General features: G+C 38.1%; 1 protein-coding gene and 1 pseudogene across 1 annotated transcript in view; one reads left to right on the forward strand and one right to left on the reverse strand.

The window, feature by feature from the left end:
- The window catches only part of ISPD (isoprenoid synthase domain containing), a 308,561-nt gene that overhangs the window by 214,908 nt on the left and 66,247 nt on the right, over positions 1–27,406 (reverse strand). The window lies entirely within an intron of this gene.
- The window catches only part of LOC100946984, an 8,002-nt pseudogene continuing 6,301 nt past the window's right edge, over positions 25,706–27,406 (forward strand).

The raw sequence follows: 27,406 nt of genomic DNA on the forward strand, positions 1-27,406 counted from the left end.
ATGAATCATAATCTAAATATTTGATATGCAGGATGTATTTAGGCTACCCCTGTGAAAAGGTCATTGACCCACAAAGGGGTCATGACCCACAGGTTGAGAACCGCTAATCTAAGAGAAAGAGATGGTCCCCAGGCAAGCAAGAGTCATGTCAGATAAGAAGAAAGCTAGAATTTTAACAAGGTGCTGAAGACTCAGTGGAGACTACTGAAAGAATGTAAAACCTCTGGGAACCACAATCACAAGAGTTTATAAGCACTTGCAGGCTCCTCTCGAGGGCTTTGAATTAGGTGCTCATGAAGTGATAACTTATTTGAAGGAGAGTTAGCAGAGTATGTGTATTTTAATCAATGAACAACAAAAAAAAATTCGTTATAAGAGTCAACAGAAGTAATGAAATGAAATCACAAAAAAATGCTAGATTAATCTAAAGGCAGATAATAAAGTAAACAAAAAAACAAAGTACAAATGAAATAAATAGAAACCAACAAGTGAGATGGCCATTTTAGTCAATAAGGTTAACAAAGAAAGAATAATTGCATAAAATATTTGACATTTATTATCCAGCATAGGGGAAGCATGGTGATGTTGCTGATCACATATACTGAAATATACAGACACCTAGAACCATCTACCTTCCCTAACTTGGCCCATCAAGATAGCATCAAGCGGCCTTCTTCAACTAGGCAGAAAGTCCTAAGGACACTTATCAGAGAGCCTCAAAGTACAGCATCCACAGAGTGTCAGTCACGTCACAGGGAAGTTCACAGCCAACAAGCCTCACCCACAAAACTCACCAACGCCAACCAGTCCCCAATGGTTACACATGAACCAGAATCCAGATTTCACTGACATCCAAGAAGAGATTGTCACAATCTCTTGAACAACCTATTGAAAGATAAGGTCACAAGTGCAAAAAATAAAGCATTTGAGAGGAAACAAACCACTGGGCTTTTTAAACTATTAATAGACTCCGAAACATAAAATATTTGTAATAAAAAAAGAGTAATATTTAGAAGGATAGAAAACAAAAGAAAGATAATTAGATGACTCATCCACAAAGTCAAATATCCAAATTGAATATCCAAATAAAAAGAGATTGAAAGAGGAAAAGAGAAAAAGGTAGAGAAAGAAACTTCAAATAATTCAAGATGTTTCAGAAATGAAGAACATGAATTTCCAGATTTAAAGAATTTAGGAAATATAGAAACTAATGGATGAGAATATACCAAACCCAATTAACAACAACAAAAAATTCTCTCACAAAGAAGTCAGAATCCTAATGGACTGGAATTTCTCAGCAGAAACAATGAAAGTTAAAATAATCAATTTCTTCATAATTCTTAAGGTAATGATTTCAACACAAAATTGTTCTCTCAGAAAAGCTGTCAATCAAGTTTGAGAGTAGAATATAAATTTACCTAGCATTCAAGGTCCCAAAAGAGACCAATGCATTCTTTTTTCCCCTCTGTATTTTTAACAGACTTTGAGAGAAGTTTTATAAGTTCACAGCATGCTGGAACATGCTGTGGTACAGAGACTACTGTTCCATATACTGACACATCATTATCACCCAAAGCCCACCATGTACATTGCAATTCATTCATGGTATTGCACAGTCTGTGTGTGTTCACAAATGTACAATGACTTATATTCATCAATATAATATCGTATAAAGCAGTTTCACCTCTGTAAAATGCCAGTGCACTCCCCCATATATCCCTCTTCCCCATGAAACCCTTGCAGCCAATCATCCTTTTTTTCTTTTCTTTTCTTTTTTTTTTCTTTTATTAAATCATAGCTGTGTACATTAATCCAGTCATGGGGTACAATGTGCTTGTTTTATACACAATTTGAAATATTTTCATCAAACTGGTTAACATAGCCTTCACTGCATTTTCTTAGTTATTGTGCTAAGACATTTATATTCTACATTTAGTATTGTCTCCATGGTTTTTCCTTTTCCAGAATGCCGTACAGTTGAAATCACACAGCATGGAGTCTTTTCAGATGGGCTTCTCTCACATAATAAGAGGGATTTAAGGTTCCTTCATGTCTTTGGGTGACTCAATAGATAACTTTCTTATCAGTGAATATTTCATCTTCCTAATGTTCCATTTTACTTATATACTCACCTACTAAGACCTATTGGTTGGTTCCAGTTCAGGCAATTATAAATAAAGCATCTATAAGCATTCATGTGCATGTTTTTATCCTGACATAAGTTTTCAACTCATTTGGGTAAATAAAATATATATATATATTAGCTGCTGCATCATAGGGTAAGAACGAGTTTAGTTTTGCAAGCCACTGTCAAACTGTCTCCCAAAGCAGCCGTACCATCTTGCATTCCCATCAGTAACGAACAAAAGTTCTTACTGCTCCACATCTTGGGCAACATTCGTTGTTATTAGAAAGGATAAAATCTGAAACAGGTACATAGTGGCATCTCTATGTTGTTTTTAATTTGCATTTTCCTGATGATATGACGAGCATCTTTTCATATGCTTATTTGGCTTCTGTATATTTTCTGTGATGGAGTGTCTATTAAGGTCTTCAGCCCATTTCATAATTAGGTATTTTTGTGTGCTTATCATTGAGTTTAAGAATACTTTGTATAAGTCAGATTACCACATTTCTTTTGCAAATATCTTCTGCCAGTCCATACGTGTCTTCATTCTCTTGACAGTGGTTTTCACAGAGCAGAAATCATTGGTCTTTTTTTTCCTTGAAGTACATCTTGTTAACTATTTCTTTAATGGATTATGCCTTTGGTATTATGTCCAAACCTAGGGCAGCTGGAACTTCTCCTATCTTTTAAAAGTCCTATGGTTTTGTATTTTACATTTAGGGATGTGATTCATCTTAAGTTAATTGTGATGTGTATATGATCTGTACACAGATTTGATTATTTGCTGTCCAATTGTGTCAGCAATATTTGTTGAAAAGACAATAGATCTTTGCCGCATTGTTATTGCCTTTGCTCTTCTACCAGAGATCAGCTTACTATACTTATGTGGATCTATTTCAGAGCTCTCCATATTGTTCCACTGATCCCTTTGTCTACTCCTCAGACAATACCACTGCCACTGTCACTGTAGCTTCACAGTAACTCTTAAAGTCAGATAATTGTCAATCCTACAACTTTCTTCCTCTTTCAACAGCATTAGCTATTCCAGGTTTTATGCCTTTCCAAAAGAAACTTTATAACTTTATTTTTTTATTCTTTATTAAATCATAACTGTGTACATTTATGGGGTACAATGTGCTGATTTGATATACAATGTGGAATGCTTACATCTAACTGATTAACATAACCATCTCCTCGCTTACTTATTTGTTATGGTAAGACATTTATACTCTATTCTTAATAGTTTTGAAATGTATCATTGCATTATGCACATTAGGTAAGGTCCCCCCCAATACCCTCCCTCCTCCCAACTTCCCCCCTCCCTTCCATCTCCCTCCCCTTCCCTCCTTTCTGGACTGTAGTTATGTTTTACCATTCCTATGAATATGTAGGTAATTATATACTGATTTCATAGTAGTATTGAGTAAATTGGATACTTTTTTTTCTATTCTTGAGATACTTTACTGAAAATAATATGTTCCAGCTCCATCCAGCTCCATAATACGTAATGTCTCCATCTCTTTATGGCTGCATAGTATTCCACGGTTATACATATACCATGGAATAAAAGTATACATTAGAATACAAACTTCAGAATAAATGTAAACTTTAGAATAAATTTATAAACTTTAAAATAAATTTATCAGTAGCCCCAAAATAACCTGCTGAGATTTTGATTGAGATTGCATTGAATTTGCAAGTGAAGGCGGGATGAGCTGATATATTGACAACACTGAATCTTCCTATCCACAAACACAGAATACCTCTCCACTACAAATCGTAGCTCTTTGGTGTCTTTCAGAGCTTCAGTTTTCCTCACATAAGCTTTGTTAGATTTATGCCTAAGTATTTCATTTCTAGGGGTGCTAATGTAAATAATAATGTTAAATTGGTTTTATTTCTTCTTCCAAATCACAATACTTAGCTCCTTTTCTTCTTATTGCACTAGCCAGAAATTCTAGGACAGTGTTGAAAAAGTGGTAAAAGGTACTTCTTTGCCTTATTCTTGCCCTTCCTTTCCAAGAAAACTTTAAGTTTCTCATCATTAAATATATAGTATTATCTTACACGCAAATGTTTTGCATGTATCAAATTGAGAAAAATTGCCTATATTCCAAAATTTACTGAAAATCTATCATGAGTAAATGTTGGATTTTGTCAAATAAATTTTCTGTATCTACTGATAATGATCCTGTGATTTTTCTCCTTCAGCACACTGATATGATGAAATACATTAATCTCAAGAGAAGTTATAAAATATTTTGAATGAAATGAATTTTATTAATGGATTTTTGGATTAATAGATTTGTTTATATTGAAGCAGCCTTTGTTATCTACATAAATACCAATTGATTGTGGGATTTTTTTAATACATCATTGGATTAAATTTGATGCTATTTTGTTAATGACTTCTGCATCCATGATCTATAATTTTTTTCTTGTAATGTCTTTGTCGTCTTTGGTTTTGGAATTTGGATAATGTTGGCCTCACAGAATGAGTTAGGAAGTATTCCTTTTGCTTTAACTTTCTGGAGAAATTATAGAGAACTGGTATAATTTGTTCCTTAAACATTTGCTAGAACTCACCAGTGAACCCATCAGAGTCTAGTGTTTTATATACTGGAAAAATATTATTGCCAATTTATTTAACAAACGTAGCCCCATTCAAATTGTATATTACTTTCCTGTATGAATTTTGGCAGATTGTGTCTTTCAATAAATTGGCTTACTTCATCTATTTTATAAAATTTGTGGGCATAGAGTTATTCATAATATTCCTTTATTACCTTTTCAATGTCCTTGTTATTATAGTGATGTTAACTCTTTCATTTCTATATTTTTTCTTCTTAGTTAAGTCTTGATTATCCTTTTTATCAATCATGTCAAAGAACCAACTCTTCTTTATAGATTATTGATTTCCTATTTTCAATTTCATTGATTTCTACTCCAATTATTATAGTTTTATTAATTTAGATTAATATTTTTTTCCTGTAGAATCCTAAGATAGAAACTTTCAAATGACTTTAGGTCTTTTTCTGTTTTTTGACATATGCGATCAATGCTATAGTCTTCCTTTTAAGTACAGCTCTTGCTGCATTTCAATTTTGATAAGTTTTATTTTCATTTCATTCAAAATATTTTATAACTGCTTTTGAGATTTCTCTTTGTAACATGTTCTTTAGAAGTTTGTTATTTAATCTCCACAATTATTTTTGATTTTCTAGATATCTTCGTTATTGATTTCTACAGTAATTCCATTGTGATCTGAGAGCAGGCATTGTATGATTTCTGTTCTTTTAATTATGTCAACATGTGCTTTGGGGTAAAGTTCCTCTATTTAACCCACTATTCTAGTATGTATCTCCATCCTTAATAGTCAACTTTTGCTCACTAACAAATATGCCCAAAATCTCAGTGACATGTGGCAATAAAATGTCATTCCCCACTCACACAGCTGGGAGGTGGCTGAGCTGATGCTGCTTCGTGCTGCTCTGAGCTGCAGGGCTGTGGGCTGGCTGTGGAAACCTTGCTCCTGTGTTTTCACTGCAGTTCAGATTGGAGCAGCAGCCCCCAACCAGAGGATTCCTTGCCTATGGCCATAAAGGAAGCACAGGAGGGCAAACCCAACAGCAGGAGCACATTGTAAGCCCCTGTCTAGATCACATCTGTAAAATCCATTGTCCAAAGCCAGTTAGGTAGGTAAATCAAGAATTAGAAAAATACATTTCATTCACCAAGAGGCCATGGCAAGGGCACAGAAGTAGAATACCATTTCAAAGGACTCGAAATTTAGACCGGTGATTTACCTACCATCCACATTTCTAAATAATGTGTCTGTGACACTGCCTCTGGGCTTTTCTCCTTCAGCCATTATCTATAGAAGAATAATTTTGCCCTTCCTGCCCCCAGCTTCACCACAATATATACCAGTACTTCCCATTCCCTATCCTTTGAATATTATAATTTTGCTTAAATCAATATTGAGTGTTCATATCAGTGACTATATAAACACTACTCATAGCTGAGTCACATATTATTAAAATTCCTTTCCTGAACAACTTTTTGTTTTCCCTGGAATTAGAGCTTATTGTTTGTTTTAGGTGGTTTTCTATAGGCTTATGACTCATCCCATACCAAACACTTAACTACTTGTCTAAATCTACTCTCTAAATGTTCAGACACAGGCATTTCATCAACTATTCCTGAAAAAGTCACCCTGGAATCCTCTGACTTTTTCAACACACATGGGTTGTCCTGACAGTCACACAGCTATCATATTAAGAAATCCCTTTAGTATCATCTGGGGGACCCTCTTCTTCCCTCTATCACAGATCCCCTTGCTTTTTTTATCCCATACAATCTTTTTAAACTCCTTTTTGTGTAATAAATCTTCTAATATGTTTCTGTAGAATGACTGAATTATGGAGTTTATGGGAACTTCCAAGGTCAGTATTTTTAGGTCTTTTTTAGACTGGACAGACTGCTGAAACAAAGTTCTCACCAGCCAAGACGGAAAGCCAAAGCCAACCCACCAAGATACTGACTACTGCGTGCCAGAAGAAGGTGTGCACTCCCCCATCAACAATTAGAGTGCACATAGTCCATTAGTCACTGTTTCTAGCAAGACACCAGGGCCCTCACTGATTGCAATGTTCTCCCAGTACTGAGAGTGCTTCACCCTCAAATCCTTTCACTGGGTGGTCACAGAGTAAGGAAGGTAACTTAGAGATTGGACTGCTTCTCAAACAACTTTCAACAAACCCTCTTCATTTTGTCCCCCTTCACTCCATCCCACAGGTACGCATGTGCTGCAGCCACATCCTCAACTTTTGAGATTTGTACAACAGACACAATTTCAGTTCTTAGCTTGCCCCACCACTTGCTTATAATTTGGCCTTTGCAGATCTACTGAATCTGCTAGCACTAATTTCACTTGCTTTCCAGTTATTTTTATTTGTTATCACCTCCCCTGTTCTTGTTTTTGATGGTTGATGTCATTTTTTCATCCTTTTACAGTAGCTTTAATGAGTTTTGAGTAGTAAGCAAAGGTAGGCAAAAGTTCAGGTGGCTATCTCCAGCCAGAAACAGGAAACAGGAGAGTATGTGCATTCTGATTAGACAAATTTCCAAAACTGTCTTCCATAAAGGTGTTTTCAATTTGTATTTCCATAAACAACGTATGAGAGTATGGCAGGGTTATTAACATGAGGTAAATGAATACGACTCAGAAGGACTGAAAAAACACCTCTGGAAAAATATCTCGTGTAGACTACAGTTATTTTTCTGGGATAGGACTCCACAACTTTCAGAGCTTTTCTAACCGAAAACAGCGAGGAACAATTGTTTTATGGTAGCCATGTAATGGTGCATGGCTACAAATAATCTGATTACATATCCTTCCAGCCTTAACATCACCCACAGCATTGTTTCTGCTAGGCAGCCTGGGAAGTCTGCCCAACAAAAAACAATATATACATTAGAGTAAAACTCAATCAAAGGCATGCATGCACAAGTTTTTCACTCTGCAGTTCTAGGTTCATGCTCACAATGTTTCAAGTACAAACAAAATAGACTATCTTACAATGAGGTAAACAATGAACACCTGCATTCAATTTATCATCTGAAAATCAAACTTGAAGTATTTCATATACATTTACGTTGTTTGAGTTATGCAATGTATTTTAGAATTGCATGAGAGACAGTTATCCAAGGAGCTTTGTTCTTACAATGTATCAGTTCATTTTATAAGTAAATAAACAATTTCAGCCTAAGTCCATATGAGGCTGATAATATACATACAACCCTTACTTTCTAAGAAACAAAGTACAAATGACCTGGCTAAGGATAAGATTTCTGCTCTCAGGAAAAAATTTTAAACGAGTTTGTGCAGAATTTTATTCACAAGAGGCTTTCTGACACTTAACAGTGGGGGAAAAAAAATAAGCCTATGAATTTATTCAAGTTTTGGCCAACCCTACCCAAACAAAATCCATCATAAACTTAGAGGCAGCACCATCTATACCTGCCAGTTTAACAGCACCTAGGAGATGGCTCTTTTTCTGCAACCAAATAACTTGAGGGAAGAAGTAATACAGGAAACAATTTCACCAGTAATTTTCAAACTCCATGTTCTGACATTTCTGCTTTCTTCACAATCAAATATTGACTAACACTATTAAAAACTAAGAATTTCATTGGACTGTTTTGTTTTTCTGTGTAACTTCTTTGATAAAGTAAGCAGATCAAAAGCTAGACAAAAGGAAAAGATAAAATATAGGTATTGTCTGAGAACACAATTAAATTACTAACCTTATATAAGACTGAATGGAATAGATATTCACATGCTCTGCATTTAACCTCAATGTAAACATCTGAAAGAAAAATCAAAACTCTATATCATTCATTATGTAGCCCCAGAAATGAGGCTTTAAATTCATACAGGGAGAACTGTTAACAAGGCTGTTGGCCATAATCTCATCAACAGATAAGAATCTGAAATAAGTCCAAGAAATTTAGAAAAGGGAAAGCACAGATGCAGAAATTGTTTCAGTAGCAACAGGATTATGTTATTACCAAGTTAGATGATGTAGAGATAAAAGGCAGATCTATTGGTTAGGTTAGTGGAATCAGCTAGATTTAAGTTTCCAGTGGGAAATCCAACAGATGTACTCAGTTGAAACATATGCCCAATATTTATTGACAAAACATGAAAAAGAATGACGGAAAAGCTGGGGGACATCCTATCCATTTAGTAAGCAAATATTTGTGGGAAATTTGCCAAGTAATATACTAAGATGTGTAAGACTTAGGACAAACCACATAAGCAAAGGTTTAAAAAGGAAATGTAAAAGGAAAGCCAAGGATCTAGAAGAAAAAAAGATTCTACCCTCAAGCTAGATAGCATGGTCCTACTGACACTTTATTATGGACTTTTAACCTCCAGAGAGGTGGTTAGCTTATGGTTTTACTCAGCCACTCAGGCAGCCCCAGCAAACGAAATGTCCCCGCCCCTCAAGAAAAGGAAAAAGTACACCGAGATACATGTAGGTTACAAAAGCTAAAACTATAAGGCAAATAAAGAAAAAAAAAAGGAATTAAAAATAAAACTTACTTTATGGGGACAACTTTGGAAGGGCCTGCAATAATTCGGAAGATAAAAACTAATCAACTTATGAACTTGGGCAAGACCGTTTCCAGAGACAATGGTAAATGCAAGAGTTGGCATCTTTAAGGTATTCACACATGAGAAAAGCTTAAAACTGGCCAAATGAAAGCACGTATTAAAAGGAATAGAGCCTAAAGTTTAATAGCCTGGAAAATACAACTTTAATCTTGCATCTCTGCAATAAAAGATTGTCAAATTGAAAAAGAAAAAAGTTGAGGGTATAACTGAATTCCTGGGGCCTGAAAGTCAATCCAAGGGAGCGGACGGGCCATGATTAATAACACCAATGGTAAGGAAACCTGGCAATACTTCTACAGCAGGATTCCAAATTTCTATGGAAAAATGGCTGACATTTGCCTCCTATTCTTAAATCTTTTGAAGGGGAGGATTTAATGTGGTTATTCCATATAAGTTCTACAACTATATATACTGGGTATATAGGGAATAGAAAACTTCATTTTTAATTCACAAGTCTCTAGACAAAGATACTATATTACTATCTTGAGCACTGTGTTGTCACCAGATGAGAATCTAAGGGCGCTAAGATGTTATTGAACATATTTAAATGTCAAAGGGACATAAATAATTGTAGCTAGCATTCAGAGATACAACTCTACACACTTGCCCATATCTGTTATACTACTGCCATGTAACTTTACATTTCCCCACTAAGGGGTAAAAATATATTGCCTTACTCAGTGATGCTAAGTTTGATCATGCAATTTAGTCAATAGAATGGGGCAGAAATTTGCAGCTAGTGCAAATCTAAGGTTTAAGAAACCTTGTATGTTTCTACTCTTGCACCTCTGCCATCTCATAAAAGCATGCTTTGATAGTCTAGTCAAAAGACAAAAGAAGAATGAACTAGACCCCTCCAGACCTGTAATGCAAAGCAGCATTGCCAGCCGAGTCCATTCTAAGTCAGCAAAGTCAAAGCTTATCCTTGAATGCATGCAAATAAGTTGGTTTTCATTAAATGATTCATTGCATACCATTCATAAAACAAGAGCAAACTGATATACTTGTTGAAAAGTTGTTCGAAAGTAGCCAGAAACTAAAAAGTCATCAGTGAACAATCTACTTGTATAATCGTATATTGATGCAATTCAACAAAATTTAAAAAAAAAACTACAGATATATGCAATAAAAATGAATCTTGAGCAAAAAACAAGTCACACAAAAGTACTACCAGTATGATTCAATTCATAAAAAGATTCAAAACTAATTTTGTAAACACCTACACATATGGTAAAACTGCGATGAAAGCAACAATATTAACAGAAATTAAGGACAACAAAGAGGAAGATAAGAGGAGAGGAGGAAAGATGGATGACTAGAGACATGACTTGCTCAACTTTCTCAGAGGGAAAGGTGGATTTCAGATACAGAAGGGCAAGGACATACAGCTCCGGTGTAGACCACAGAGAGATGCCCAAGCCTGCCAGGGACCACACAGAAGAAAATTTCCAAGCAGAGGAGGAAGAAGAAAGATATTGGGGAAGATCAAACCCAGAGAGGATCAGAGCCAATTGAAGGAGTAGGGGGCGTCCCTTTCTCCCTCCCACACTGCTTCAGTGACCATCGGGCTACCAAGTTTCATGGAAGTTGTTCTACTACCACCGGCCCCCTCCCCCCAGCCCAAGCACTGCAGCAAACATGGAATAGTGGGAAGAACTTGCATGATCCCAGAGTTTAGACATTCCATGAGGGGTTCTCCTTCAAAGAGAGTAACCCAGAGGCCAGACAACCAGCATTCTTCCATTCAGATTCTTACTGCCGCCAACCCACTATGGGGCACTTGGAGAATGTGGAGTAGCTGCCGACCAGAAGGGCACCTGGAGAATTTGGAGTGGCTGCCTCCTCCCAGCCAGACTGTCCAGAAATCTGAGGTTTCCACAAAGACTGGGGCCCAGGCCTTTCTCCTTGAAGCCCTGTGGGTGACTGGGGCACTGGATCAGGATCTCTCTGCCTGCCAAAGTTTTATAGAGATGCATGCGGGTGATTCAGATATGCAGGCTGGATTCTGTGGCCCCAGAGTCCAGTGGGTCACTGGGGGACACAGGTAGAAGTTCAAGAGCTGAACTTGGAGGCCAAAGGAGTCTATGTGGGCAAAACTGACAGGAGACCAATATGGGGGTTAGGGCCACAAAGAGCCTGCCTTGACTCTCCTCCAACAGCTCTCCATATCACCCAGAAAACAGCCAGGACCACAGCCAAGGCTTTTCAAGGCTCTCCTCCAACAGCTCTCCATATCACGCAGAAAACAACCAGGACCACAGCCAAGGCTCCCAGGCTCCTGCAACCTAACTCCACCCTGCTTCCGTCTTTCACCCACCTCTGCTGTGGTCAAAACCCAGCAACCCTTGGGAGCCCAGGGCCCTCCAAAAGAGCATTCGATTCCTCCATCTGAGGAACTAGAGCTTACCACAGGCATAAAAGAATATCTGGGCAGTTGACTCTTTCCTACAAACATCAACCACTGATGGTTACAACTCTGAAGCTCATCACAGCATCTACCAACTCAGGCAAACGGAGCATAGCTGATTCTAGCTTTCAAGAACCACTCACAATCTTAGAGATTAAGCTGGGGGGCCCCAATATAACTCACACTGCTCTGAAGAAGTGAAGACAGCAGGATAGAAGCATCCCAAGAGGACACTATTAGGAGAGAAATAAAAGTTACTACAGGCCACTTGATCTGTGAAGGGTCTCCCTCTCCCATTGCAGACCAGTAGGTTGATGGAGCAGATGCTTAGAGTCTGTGCAGAGATACTCCACCAGAAAGCAGGTGCAGCAGAGATCTAGTGCCTGCCAATCCCAGGTTTCTGCACCTAGGGACATCCTGATAATCAAATGCATGGAGCCGGGCCTGCTCAGGGACCCAGCCATCCAACAGTAACCTCAGCATCACCACTTCTGGGCCAAGGAGGGGCCAGAAGCACAGAGCCCTGTGACAGGGGGATGAGCACACCTCCTCCCAGGTGTGGGAGCCAAACAGAAGGGGAGTTCCAGTTGTCACAGGCACCACTTGGAAAGCCCAGGCAACTGCCTAAGTGTTGGGGAAGAACTCTGGGCAACCAGCAGCTCCAGGCTAGCTACGCGAAACCTGGGCCAGTCAGAGAAACCCCTGCCTGAGCAAGTGGGCATCAGGAGTCGCCATGCTGGTAAAATAGCCCCCAGTAGAAAGCTCCGCCCCCAAAATTGCCAGAGCCAGTTCTAGAGCTGTTGCTATGCCAGAATCTGAGGTTCTCCCCCTGTAGTTCTAGGACTCCCTACCAGGTTTGTGACTCCACTCCCAGGACCCCAAAGTTGAAGATTTCTGCTACATCTTGAAATTTCCTAAAGGACTAATTCATTTCTTTAAAGTTCTGTTATATCCTTACTTATGTTGTCTATCTCATCAATGAGTTTTTCATTTTCTTCATTCATGTCTAGAACATATTTTTGGTGTTGCCTTTCAACTTTCTCTTCAATGTCATTCATTTTATTTGCCATGAATATCCATCTCTGATATTTCAATAATTTCATTTAAGTTGAGGGTCCATCACTGGAAACCTATTTGTGATACTTTGGGCATGTTGAAACAACCTTTATCCCCCATGTTTCCAGACTTCTTATTCAGGTTCCTTCTCATCTGAAATGTGTTCTCTCAGCTCAAGGAAGGTGGGCTTCCAGTGCACCTGTTCTCTGCTGGGAACTCTCCTACTTAGTGCAGAGAAGAAGAGGTCTCTACATTGAGCACTCATGTCTTCCTCTGGGAGACTGACCCAGTATGAGATGGACGGATGTACCATGAGCATTTAACAACTGCTCTCTGGCCTCTCCGTTCTCCTGTGATCATCACTGGTGACCCCCACATTGCAGAATAAGTGAATAACCACCTAGTTCTGTAGGAAGTGGCAAGGTCAGCCCAAGATGCACCACTCAGATCTGCAAGCAACGGCATTTGCCCTGTGCCAGCTGGAGCGCTGGCACATGAGCAGGTTAACAGTGATTGTCAGCCTTGCCCAACCACATGAGCAGGTTAACAGTGATTGTCAGCCTTGCCTAGTTCCCCACCCTGCCCCATGCAGCAGGGCCAGATGGCTTCTATTCATGGGACTCATAAGAGTGCCCGACCTCCCTGTGCCCTCTATGCCAGGTCTGGCAGGGAATATGGGGAGGCAACAGTAATGGATCTGACCCCTAGGTCTAGGATTTTAAAATGGCACTAGCTGCAGTGCCCAGAGTCACTGATATGCCCTCTCTCTGGAGCCCAGCAGTGCTCACTACACAGCTGCTCAATTTCCAGATAGCTCCTGTGTCAGTCCTGCAGCCTTCCTCAAAGGAGGGTTCCTCCCACAGCTCAGATATCAAGTCTCACAGGAGTACTGTAAAGCCCAGAGTCTCTTCTGCACCTTCCCCTTACGTTCACTAGTCTTCACTTGGTACCTCCAAACTGCAGAGCATATCACCCCTCTCGTCCCTCTCCTTCACTTTGGGTGCCTCCTGTCCCCTTTCTTTTGATATACAATGTTCTCTTAGACAATTGATCGAAGGTGGATATCCACTTGCCGTTTTCAATCTTCTCCGTGACAGAAACACATGCAGGCTACTTCCAGTCTGCCATCTTCAGGAACATTCACCATGATCATGTGGAATTTATCCCTGCGATGCAAGGATGGCTTCAATATGCATAAATCAATAAATGTGATTTGCCAAATTAAAACAATGAAGGGCAAAACCCATTGATCATCATGATACAGAAAAAGCATTTGATGAAATTTAATATCCTTTCATAAGAAAAATCCTTCAATTTATGTATAAAAGGAATGCTCTTCAACATATTAAAGGCCATATATTGCAAATCCACAACTAACACCACACCCAGTGGTAAAAAGTTAAAAGCTTTTCTCCTAATATCAAGAATAGCACAGGGATCCCCAGGCTTACTACTTCTGTTCAACATAGTACCAGAAGTCCCAGCCACAGCAGTTAAGCAAGAAAAAGAAATAAAAGGCATCCAAATCAGAAAGTAAGGAGTAAAACTGTTTGTGAGGATGGGGCCTTATATAGGGAATCCTAAAGAATCTTTAAGCAAACTATTAGAACTGACAACCTAATCCACTCTAATTGCAGGATAAAAAAAAATCAATGTGCATAATTCAGTAGCATTTCTATATACTAACAGTAAACTACCTAAAAAAGACAACAAGAAAACAATCTCATTTACAATAGCATCAGAAAAAGAAAACGGGGATAAGTATGAGGTTAGATTATATAATAAAAACTACAAAATATTAATGAAATAAATTAAAGATAAAAAAGGGGAAAAAATTCTGTTTATGAATTGCAAAAATACCATTAAATGTCCAAAGAAATCTAAAGAGCCAAGGAAATCACTCTCAAAATTCTAATATCATTCTTCATAGAAATAGAAAAACTGTCCTAAAATTTGTATGGACCCTCAAGATCCCCTACATAACCAAAGTCACTTATGTAAAAAGAACAAAATTGGAGACTACTGGTTTTCAAAACATATTACAATACTAGAGTAATTAAAAATAGCATGGGCCTGCCATAACAATGGGCATACTCAATGGAATAGGACAGAGATCCCAGAAATAAACCTAAACATTTACCATCAGCTGATTTTCAACAAAGGTGCCAAGAACACACAATGAATAAAGGACAATCTTCAATGAATGGTATTGGGAAGACTGAATATTTACATGCAAAAAAAAAAAAATTTAAAAGACCCTTATTTCACCCCTTATACAAAAACCATCTAAACAAAAGAACTGAAACCACAGAACTATAGGAAGAAACCGTAGGGTTAAAAACTCTACAGCCTTACTCTGGGCAGATGATTAGATGATTTTCTTGATATGACCCCAAAGCACTGCAACAAAAGCGAAATAGATAAATGGAATTGCATAAAATCAAAGCTCCTGCACAGCTACTGTAACAGAGTAAAGAGATAACCCACACACTGGAACAAAATGTTGACAAGCCACACATAAAGGGACTATTACATGAAATACACAAGGAACTCAAACTACTCAGTGATAAGATAATAATTAACCCTATTAAAAAATGAAGAAAGGACCTGAATAGACATTTTCAAAAGATGATACACAAATAGCCAGCTATACATACGTGAAAAATGTTCAACATCTGTAATCAAAAAAGTGTAAATTAAATCCACAATGAAGCATCACCTCATACATGCTTATATTTCATCTTTCTGATAATAATCTAATAGGTGTTGGCAACAATGAAGAAAAGAACTTTGTATATTGTCAGTGGTGTTGGAAAGTAGTACAGACATTTTGAATAAAAGTACAGATTGTTTCTCAGAAAACTAAAAATAAAATTGCCAAATGATCCAGGAAGCCTAGTTTTGGGTATAAATCCAAAGAAATTGACATTAGTATGTGAAAACGCTGTCTGCACACCCATATTCATTGCTGCATTATATGGATGATATAGAAATGAACAAATTGTCCATCCAAGGTCAAATGGATTTAAATAATGTGAGACACACATAATGGAGTACTATGCAGCCTACAAAAGGGGTAAAATTCTATTATTTACAACAATTGAGTACTATGCAGCCTGCAAATGGGGGAAATTCTATTATTTACAACAATACGAATTAACCTACACTATAGTATACTATAATAGATCAGGCATAGAGAGACAAATGCCATATGATCGCCCTTACATGTGGAATCTAAAACTTAAACCCAGAAGTAGAGAGTAGAATAGTGGCTACTAGAGTCAGGGGCGTGAGGGAAGGGGAGACATTAGCCAAAGGGTACAAAGCTTTAGTGAGGCAAAGGAGGATGTTCTGGTGATCTATCGCCTAGCACAGTGACCGTGATGAATAATGGTGTTTTTCAAAACAGTGAAAAAGAATTCTAAATATTTTCACTACAAAGAAATGATAAATACGGGAAGTAATGGATATATTAATTAGCCTGATTTGATCAATCCACTGTGTATGTATGAAACACACTGTAGCCCACAAATATATGTAAAAGTATTTGTCAACCAAAAATAAAGTAGAAAACAGCTACACTATGGAAAAAAGAAATGGTTTACTATTTATTATTAAAACTTGATTAGAAGACATCAAACTAAATTCAGTTTGTGATTTTTCTTTTTAAGAGACAATGTTTTTCTACAACATTACTAAGGCTGAACTCTTAACTCCTAAAGTCACGAGATTTTCTTGCCTCAGCTTCCTGAGTAGCGAAGTTCAGTTTCTATAGAAATGTCTTATTAAAAATATATATTATTGTCAGATCACATTATAAATACATAATTGACAGCACTCTCTTGAAAAAGACGACAGCAAGAATGTTCCTTTTACAAATAAAACAATTTAATAAGTTTCTTTATCTGTATTAATAAAGCCACAGTAAGAACGAAAACAAACTTTTAAAAAATGCAGCCCTCAATGTACAGTTCTGCTTTTTTCAAAGAAATGCTATTGTGCCACCAAGACATGCTATGACATGATGACAGGTAACGTGGTTAAAAACAAAGGGCATTTACACAGTCTATAATCAATCGGGTCTGAAGGAGACATTTTCCCTTTCAGTAGAAGGAGGCTAGTCTATGGAACTTCCTGATACCCTTCATTCCATTTAATTTTTTGTGGTAGGGAACACACAGACTGCACAAAATGATGTAACCTATTTTATAAGCCTAAGGAGGCTTTGGATATTTACTCTTGTTAATTTTTCTTTTACCTTAACAAAGAAACTTGAGATTACCTAAAGGGAAAGGAATAAAAAAACAGTCCAGCTTTAGCTACTCTGACCCATGAAGGATATAAATTTTCTCCTTGTAGCTTTCTTATGACTCCAGAGACTACTGTGGCTTAGAAAAGGGTGTGTATCCAAGAAAGGAATTTAGTGTTATTAAACACAAACGTGTAATGGAAGGTTTCCTGAACCTCCTCACTGAACTGCAGCCATCAGAAAATAATGGAGTTAGTCATCTTTTTTCTTCTATTTCAAATACATTTATTCCCCCAAGCCATGTACGTCAAAAACGTATTCAACATCAGAACTAAGCCACGATGTTACACAAGAAGGAAGAAAAACACACAGATAAAAAAGGTAGACAATGTGCCAGAAAAATGTACTGTTGAATATTCTCCCGGCTAAAGCTAAAGAAATACTCTTTAGCTTTCCCATTTTGGGTTACCAAACTGTAGCAAAAAGATATTTGCATAGGTGGTTGTATCTTCTGTAGGTAAGTATCATCACTATGTATGAGAATAAAGCACATCATTGTAAGAATCAGTCTCAGGAAACACAAGTGTTATAATCAGACCTCGGCTTTCACCTTGTGCGTGCCATTTAATAGATACTGAACCTGTGCAAGCACCTTGACTCTTTGTCTAAAACGATGAGATTATCACTTACCGGTTAACATGCCTTCCACAGAATGGCTACACAGTTAACTAATTTCCCTTTCCCCTTGCACAAGCAAGAAATCTCATGATCATTTGGCAAAGGAAGTGTATCCTAAAGTGAGGCTTGAGAAGAGGCTGTTTGAGATTAGCTTTAAGTAACTTAATAGTCTCAGACACAGATACATATTCCTCCCCAATGAATCTCCACTCTAGCCAAACCCAACTCACACAGCAATCAGAAGAGGAACAAAGGTCCGTTCAGAATACAAACTTTGATTAAACAAATAACCGAATCAGAATGGCAATCAAGTAGCTGAGAGCTACACAATAGGGATTTATTCCTTTTGCTCAATGAATAATACATTCTAAGGCTTAGCTGCTATGCATAAACATTTGAGAGGAAGGAAGCAATATGTCATTGAATACAAACATGATGTGGCTATTAAATATGTTTTAATTTGGTAAGCTAAAAGATCAACTCCTGGAGTTTTGGGATTCAAAGGCCAGTACTATACTATTGTATAAATCTGTGTTTTCCCCCTTCTAAGTATAAAATCTCTTTGAAAGAAACTGTTTTTTCTCCATCACAATTTAAGGTGTCTTTGCAGTGATTCTCCTGGCACACATTTTTTCCACTATAATTCCTCACATACTGCATCATGCCCTCAGGACTGTCTAGTTTGGTCACAATATCTCATATCTACACACCCATGTAATCAACCAAGCAACTATGACATGTCTCAATTTCTACTCAGTGCTTTTTAAGTAATATTGCCTTACTCAGCTCTTCACCTGTTTCAGAATCAATGTCGGAGCTAGGAAGAGTTTTAGAGATCACTTAGTCCAAACCTCTCATTTACAGATGTGGAAATAGTTCCAGAGAAATCAGTCTGTGACCATTATTGTTCAAGTTCAAAAGCAGGCCATTTTTAACTCCTAATGTTCTCATTGCTTTAAGCACCTACCATCACTGGTGAAAAAGGCTTGAGGCAAGGAAGTTTGGAGGTTGGGCTAGCAAGGTGGTAGGGTACCAGCAAAGGTGATACCACCAGAACAGTGGCCACTTTGAATAGGCGCCTGTGGTGGCTCCAGTTAAACATTCACATTAAACAATATAAATAGCTGTGTTCTTGATATGTCAAATCACTCTCTGCTCTTTTTCATTTTATGCTGAATTTTTAAAAAATCAAATGATTTCATCAGTTATAGTGGTTACAATATCCTCTTGCTTATTTGACAACTTGCATACCCTCACCATACTAAGTAACAAAATATAATCAGAACCAGAAAAGGGTAAAATTTTATACACAAAAAAAATCTAGTTTACTTTCAAATCTCAAGATTATGATATTTAAGGGAAAAAAATAAGCTTATAAACAAACTTACCTAGAAGTATGCTTTCAACATGTTCCTACTTGACTAGGGACTAAACAGATTGAGCCAAATAACAATGAAATTATTCATAACATGTAAGTATCATTAATTATTTTCTACTTATTTCTTTCTCAATACCCACCAAGGAAGAGAATACCTTCTTTCTTAGACAAAAATACCAAGACTCAGAAGCACAGCAAATCACTAACAATGAATAAGTAAACTCTGAGCCGTCTGATTCCACATTTCTTACTCTTACAACACGATTGTGGTGAATTACAGAGAGCCACGAATTCTTTGGCATGGGGGTGAGTGCTCTCTTTAAACATGGCTGGTGTCTTACTTCTCCAACCTTTACAGAACAACAGCAGTGATACTGTTCTACAGCCGGACGCAGGCTAGAAACTGACTGGCAGCTTTACCCTGATATGTCGGAGCCCAGCATAAGGCAAGTTTAGCAGCTGATTCTTCAATGTGCTGTTAATCACAGCCAACGGCTCTGAAACACTTTTAAATTCAGGATATGGCATCTTTAAGTTCTACATTTCCATTTGTTTCATTTACCCTTTCCATATTTGTCTTAAAATTCCTCATCTCATTCATTGCATTAACATTTTCACATAGATCCTTTCAGCCTTGCTACAGGGACTAGGACGTGATCTTAGGAAAAGACCTATCATTCACCGTCAACTACACAGTAACTTGAACAGGAAAGATTTAACATACAGTATTAACTATTTATGACAATTTCATTACCAAGAAAGAGTAAAATAGAATTCCAAAATATATACTAAGACATGTAAGTCTCAGAAAGATTGCCAAAGGAAAGCACAAACTCTCTCCAAGGTTGAGGTTCAAACCTCACTGGAGAGGGCATGGTGCATCCCCGTTGGGTGGTGGTTAAGTGTAATAGCTTGAGCTGGGCCAGAATTGGTACATGGTCAGCAGATCTATGCTGCACTACCACAAATGAGGACTGACAAGCTAGATGGCCAAGGAGCCTGAGGCTGACAACACAGCAGACTGACCAGCTGGGAGCTGACCACTGAGGACCAGCAAACCAAGGTATGCATAGAGCTGACCTGTGGATGCAGGCCGTGTGCAGACAGGGGCTGAGAGCTGAGAACACTGGGCCAGACTGGCGGTGAGAATGTGCTGGAGAGTAAGCACACTGAGTGCCACACATGCATCAATGGCTGCGTGGAGCCAGCAGGATGGAAACGTACCAGAACCAGGAAGAGGAGCCCCTTCTTGCTGCAGCGCCCCTTTGTCAGACACCCTCTGCTGACAAAGCCAAAGATGTCTTGGTGAAGAAGAGATGCTTACAAGGTCCAGCAAGGCAATAAATTAAGTGGCAACACCACAGAAAAGTGGATCTTAAACTAGTCTGATGCCCTTTCAAGGACAAAATCCCTTCTGGGTCTCCCTGCTTTTGATGACTCTTCACTGCCTTTATAAAAATATTTCAAATCTTTCTGCTACCATATCCACCTCTACCTATAGATACATATTATAGCTTACTTTTTCCAGAGGGTTGGCTAGACAGATTATTCTGTCATTACTAAGAGTCAAAAACCCTGGATCAGATGTCAAAAATCACTTGACAGAGAATTTGAAGATAAAACTACTGCTATTTCATGTTTCAGACTACCCAAGAGGAGGATTATGAAATGTACAGATATCTTGGCAATCAGCAGCATACACAGATTGCATTAATGATAAGCCCCTGTTCAAAATCATCTCAGCAAAAACACTGATACCCACTTCCTAAAAAGAATTAGAAATTGAGTTTGCTCAAAAGTATATTAAAATGACTCTTTGTTCAGAGAATACAAAAGCTACATGTCTAGCTCATTGCTTAAAATACCAAATTTTATGAAGACATTAATGCCCACGAGAAATTATATCCATGAGACAATGGCTCTAACTTTAAAGAATTAGATTTTTATTTGTTGGAAATCCACGCTGTTTAGACATTAATGCCCACGAGAAATTATATCCATGAGACAATGGCTCTAACTTTAAAGAATTAGATTTTTATTTGTTGGAAATCCACGATGTTTAAGTACTAGTTGAAGGATTAGTGATTTTCTAAGGTATGGATCCCACAAAATTATTTCCTACCTGACTGATTTCTACCACAAAGATAGACTATGAACATCCTAGCTTTGAGAGCAGTAAACAGTTAATAATCTTTATCATCTATGAATTTTCAATGTTCTAGGCAGCAGACCAATTAGCCAAAGCCCTGCCAGAACCCCAGAACCACTTAAAAGCAAAACTTTTCCTCCTAGTGCTTTTGGTGATGGCTAATTCTTTGGGACACACCCAAGGGGAAAGCTGCATATTACATACCCAAACCACCTTGCACAAAAACACCACAAAAAAATTTGCCTTATAATTCACATGTATTTCTCTTTTCTAAACAAGTTGAGAAAATAATTCAGCAATGGTTAAGAAAAAAGTCAGAGTTGCTTGTACAACGTCTAAAGTGGACAGAGCAGCTTGGCACCTGTAGCTAAACGGCTAGGGCATCAGCCACATACACCAGAGCTGGCAGCTTCGAATCCAGCCTAGGCCTGCCAAACAATAATGACAACTATAACCAAAAAATAGCCCGGCAATAGGCAGTGCCTGTGGCTCCGTGAGTAGGACACCAGCCCCATATACCGAGGGTGGTGGGTTCGAACCCGGCCCCTGCCAAACTGCCAAAAAAAATAGCTGGGCATTGTGGCAGGCACCTGTGGTCCCACTTCTTGGGAGGCTGAGGCAAGAGAATCACCTAAGCCCAGGAGCTAAAGGCTGCTATGAGCTGTGATGCCACTGCACTCTACTGTGGGCAATAAGACTCTGTCTCTAAAAAAAAAAAAAAAATAGCCAGGCATTCTGGCAGATGCCTGTAGTCCCATCTACTTGGGAGGCTGAGATAAGAGAATTGCTTAAGCCCAATAGTTGGAGGTTGCTATGAGCTGTGACGCCATACACTCTACCCAGGGTGACAGCTTGAGAATCTTCTCAAAAAAAAAAAAATATATATATATATATATAAATATAAATATAAAAGAAAATAAAGTGGACAGAGTACACAGTCATAACTCCAGGGTCAAATAAGATAATATATTAGTCTGGGAAACAGGGCCACTATAAGAAATTTTAGGAGTTAGGCCCTACCTACACAGTTGTGAGAGATGTTAGAGGAGGGATACATTGAAAGGCAAGGTGAAGAAGTCACTGAGTAGTCAATCTTTTTTTTTTTCTTTTTTTTGCAGTTTTTGGCCAGGGCTGGGTTTGAACCCACCACCTCTGGCATATGGGGCTGGCACCTTACTCCCTTGAGCCACAGGCGCTGCCCTAATAGTCAATCTTATAAAACCAAGCCAAGCACACCCAGCCACCAGAAGGAGACTCAGGAGGAAGGCATGTAGCGGTTGATGGAAAACAGTCGCCTGTGTGTAGCTGCTCCTTCAACGGGCCACCAGCCCACTGTCCGCTGATAAACCCCAGCGACTGAGGGCCAGCAGTGCTAGCAGTTGGGAAGCTATGTTAAATGATGGCCCTAAATAGCAAGGACAGGTTGGAACCCACCACAGACTTGTATATGTGTCAGTTATCCCATCTGACAGCAAGAAGCCCTTTGGAGAAAAATAACTTCTGCTTTACTTAAAACTTCCAAATCTTACTCATTGCTCCTATGGCCAATGTACCCCAGAAAAACAGTTCCCAGTTGACCAAATTGACATAGCAACTGCCAGCAAGGATGACTATCATATAATTCTAGATATACAGAGAAGAGAACTTATCTGCTTGAGAGATCTAGTATGTGAAAAAGGTGTGAGGTCATTACCTGAATTTTAAAATCCACATCACTTCAGGATAAAATGTCGTCAAAGCATCTCAGCATACTTTTCCATCATTCTGCAATTTACTCAAGTTAAAGAGCCCCAAACGTAAGTAATCGAAGGTCGGGGGTCTTCCTACAAAACAGGTTTTGTTTTGGCCATAAAGTGCTAAGCTAATACCCAGACACTAATACATACATATGCATGCCATACTTAAAAGGCCAAAGGCCTAAATGCCATCAATTTTTAACCTATTTCTTCATCTCACTCAAATGAACTCATACTTCAAAGTAATACCTTTACTATTCTAGTAAATGAAAGTTTTTCTATTTTGACTTTTATTTTTTCCCCCAAATAATGGCACTTCATTAGTACGTGTATACAAATAGTTCAGGATGTGATCACAGTGTTGTCATCACTGAATCGCTCGCCAAGTCTACAGCTCTGTTATCTTTGCAGGAGTGACAGGATTGCCTGGGTACTAATATCTGTCATCTCTTGGCACACACAAAGCCAGGAGTTTGACTGTCAGTTACGGATAATTCTTCAGTCTTCATCTGTGAAACTCAAATCTTTATAACTCCTGCCCCCTCCTGACTGCCCTCCAGAAGTCAGTACCTAATTTCAGATCCAAAGTCTTGCACAGTAAAAGATCAAGAAGAGGAGATATTATGTCTCTCAGTTCATTTGTATTTATTTATTCAAAAAGGCAGCCTTTCTTGCCAAAGTCTATAACAAAGAGATTAGGATTTTCAAAGATAAAAAAGCCCATGCCGGTGCCAAGAGTCCCTTTTGTCTACTGTTTATGAAAGAATACGTGCTCCTATTCTCTGCCTCTTCTCACACATTCCATTCTCCACTTTTAACTTTCTTATTAGAAAAGCAAACATAAAAGAGATTCCAATAATCTCCCAAACTGAAACCTTTTTTTCAGGATCCTATTTTTCTAATATAGTGACATATACTCCTGGAGAACCAAAGGAAGGATGGAACAAGTTAGTGTTAACATCCCCTCTCCTGTCTCGGTTTATGTCCTCTCGTTACCTCATCTTTTGTCTTCTGTCGTCCTTGTATTTGAAATTGGACAACATCCATACTGCATTTTTTAAAAGTTGTCTAACCTAGCTTAAGACAGATGTTCATATCTTGTTAAAACATGGCTCCTTATGAACAGGTGTGAACTAGATTTAAGAGTAAAATAAAGTGGTAGTACTGTTCTCTAAAAATCCACCATAAGTCTAGTTTTCTAGTCCATAGTATATAAGGAAAAGAAATTCAGTTTTAAGAACACGTCATGTTTTATACTATGAAAAAAGCCTTTTTTTAGTTCTCACAACAATGTTCATTAAACATCTGCTAGATTTGGGTTTTTTTGTTTGTTTGTTTGAGACAGAGTCTCACCATGCTGCCCTTGGTAGACTGCCATGGCATCACTGCTCACAGCAACCTCAAACTCTTGGGCTCAAGTGATTCTCTTGCCTCAGCCTCTCAAGTACCTGGGACTACAGGCACCTGCCACAATGCCCAGCTATTTTTTGGTTGCAGTGGTTGTTGTTGTTTAGCTGTTCTGGGCTAGATTCGAACCTGCCAGCTTCTGTGTATGTGGCTGATGCCATAACCACTGTGCTACGGGCGCCAAGCCAACATCTGCTAGATTTGAGACACTATGCTAGATAAGACAGAAGGAAAAATATCAGAAAAATGTGGGTGGAGTCAATGACATTAAAGTATCCTCCATTGCCCCAAACAGCCAAAGCAATTTTTTAGAAGAACGAAGTTACCGCAAAACTATAGTAATTAATCAAAACAGTGTGTTACAGGCATACAGACCAATAGAATAGAAAGTCCAGAAATAAACTTCTACATATATGTATGGTCAATGGTTTTTTTTAACAAAGGTGCCAAGACGATTTTATGTGGGCAAACACACTCATTTCAATGAATAATATTAGAAAACCAGGATATCGATCTGCAAATGAATAAAGTCAGATCCTTAACAAAAATGAGTTCAAACTAATCAAAGATCTAAATGTATCTAAAATTATAAAAGTAAGAAGACATAGGACAAAACCTTCATGACATTGACTTTGACAATGATTCCTTAGATATAATATCAAAAGCACAGGCAACAACAACAAAAAAATACACAAACAGGACCATACCAAAATTAAACACTTCTGTGCAACAAAAGATACTGTAAGTAAAAAGGCAATTTATGTAGCAGGAGAAAATATTTGCAGATCATATATCTGAAAAGGGTCTGATATCTAGAAAACATAAAGAACTCCTAAATTCACCAATAAAAACAACCCACGGTGGGGTGGGGGGGAAAAGCAGAAAATAGACATGTCTCCAAAGATATATAAATGGACAATTAGCACATGAGAAGATGCTCAGCATCACTACTCACTAGAAAAATGCATATCAAAACCACAATGAGATACCATTTCTCTCCTACTAGAATGACTTTAAAAAACCCAATAAAGTAACTCTTGGCAAAGATGCCAAGGATGAGGAGAAATTGATTGGAATCCTTGTGCACTGCTAATAGGAATGGAAAATGCTAACAGCCACTGTGGAAAAGAGTATGGCAGTCCCTCAAAAAATTAAAAATGCGATTACCATACTATCTAGCATTTCTACTTCTAGACTTTTAGAGAATTGAGACCAAGAATTCCAACCTTTGTGTAGCCATATTCATAGCAGCATTATTCATCATAGCCAAAAGGTGAAAACAACCCAATTGTCTACTGAAAGATAATTGCAGAAACAAAAAATATCTGCACACAATGGAATGTCAGCCCAAAACTGGAAGGAAATTATTACACACACTACAACACGGATGAGCCTTGAAAACATTATGCTAAATGAAATAAGTAGTAAGCAAAGGGCAAGGTATGACTCCCCATATCAGATACCTAGGACAACCCAATTTGGAGAGACAGAAAGTAAAATGGTGGTCACCAGGAGCTGGGAGTAGGGAAGAGAAGTGATTACTCAGTAAGTGCAGTGTTTCAGCGTCACAAATAAAAATGTTCTGAAGATACACAATGATGACACTTGCACAAAAATGTGAAGGTACTTGGGCAGCGCCTGTGGCACAAAGGAGTAGGACACCAGCCCCCTATGCTGGAGGTGGCGGGTTCAAACCCAGGCCCGGCCAAAAACTGCCAAAAAAAAAAAAAAATGTGAAGGTACTTAATACCACCAAACTATGTACTTTAAAATAGTTAAAATTATAATTTTTATTTTTCCACTTTAAACACAATGTTAAAAATAAAAATTTTTAAGAAAATACATTTCAATCCATTCAGGCCACTATGACAAATTACCATAAATTAGGTAAATTATAAATAAAAGAAACTTATTTGTCTGTTCTGGAGACTGGGATGTGCAACATCACAGCGACAGCAGATTTGGTGTCTGATAAAGACATCTTCTTGTGGCAATCCACATGACAGAAAGGGCAAAAGGACAAAAGAAACAAAACCTGTGTTCTTACACAGCAAAAGTGATAAAAGGGTCAGGTGTCTCTCTGAGGCCTCTTTTATAAGGGCATCAAGCCCTCTGATGAAGGCAGACCCTCGTGGCCTAATCACACACACCCCCAAAGGTCCCACTCTTCATGTTATTACCTTGGGATTTAAGTTCCAACAGCAGTGTTAGAGGGACACATACCATCAAACCACAGCAGTTCATCAGCAGATTAGGAAAGACAAAATACTCAAGGACAGAATTATTTGCCTGGATACCCAAGATATGACAGAGATGAGCAAATTATTAAAGAAGGGCTATGAGAAAATGAAAGCTCTGCATCTCAATTTGTAGCACTAGAAAAATACTAACTGTATTAAGTATAGAAGAAAAATTGATAGCTTAGAATGTATTTACTAAAAACTAAGATCAAAAACATGATCTAAACTTTTAACACAAAATATTTATTTTATTCTTCCTTTTTGTCTTGATGAGGCTTGCTAAATGTTTGTGTGTCTTATTAATTCTTCCTGGTCATGGGCAGCACCTGTCGCTCAAGGAGTAGGGTGCCAGGCCCATATACCAGAGGTGGCAGGTCCATTGAACCTGGCCCCAGCCAAACTGCAAAAAAAAAAAAAGAAAAAAATCTTCCTGGTTGTATTAATCATTTCACCATGACTAACACTCCTTCCTTTTTCTCCCTATTTCCCCAATTTTCCCTCATTCCTTTTCCTTCCCTTTTACACTTGCAACTTTTAATGAATAACATGAGAATACTATTCCCCAGGACCAGATGGCTTCATGTGAGAATTCTACCAAACCTTTAAAGAGGAACTAGTACCTATACTACTCAACCTTTTCCAAAATATAGAAAAAGACAGAATACTACCCAGCACATTCTATGAAGCAAATATCACCTTGATACCCAAACCAGGTAAAGACCCAACAAGAAAAGAAAATTATAGACCAATATCACTAATGAATATTGATGCAAAAATATTCAACAAGATCCTAAC

This window comes from Otolemur garnettii, unplaced genomic scaffold, assembly GCF_000181295.1.
Source record: "Otolemur garnettii isolate 467f Iridium unplaced genomic scaffold, OtoGar3 scaffold00005, whole genome shotgun sequence".
In the NCBI taxonomy this organism is placed as follows: Eukaryota; Metazoa; Chordata; class Mammalia; order Primates; family Galagidae; genus Otolemur; species Otolemur garnettii.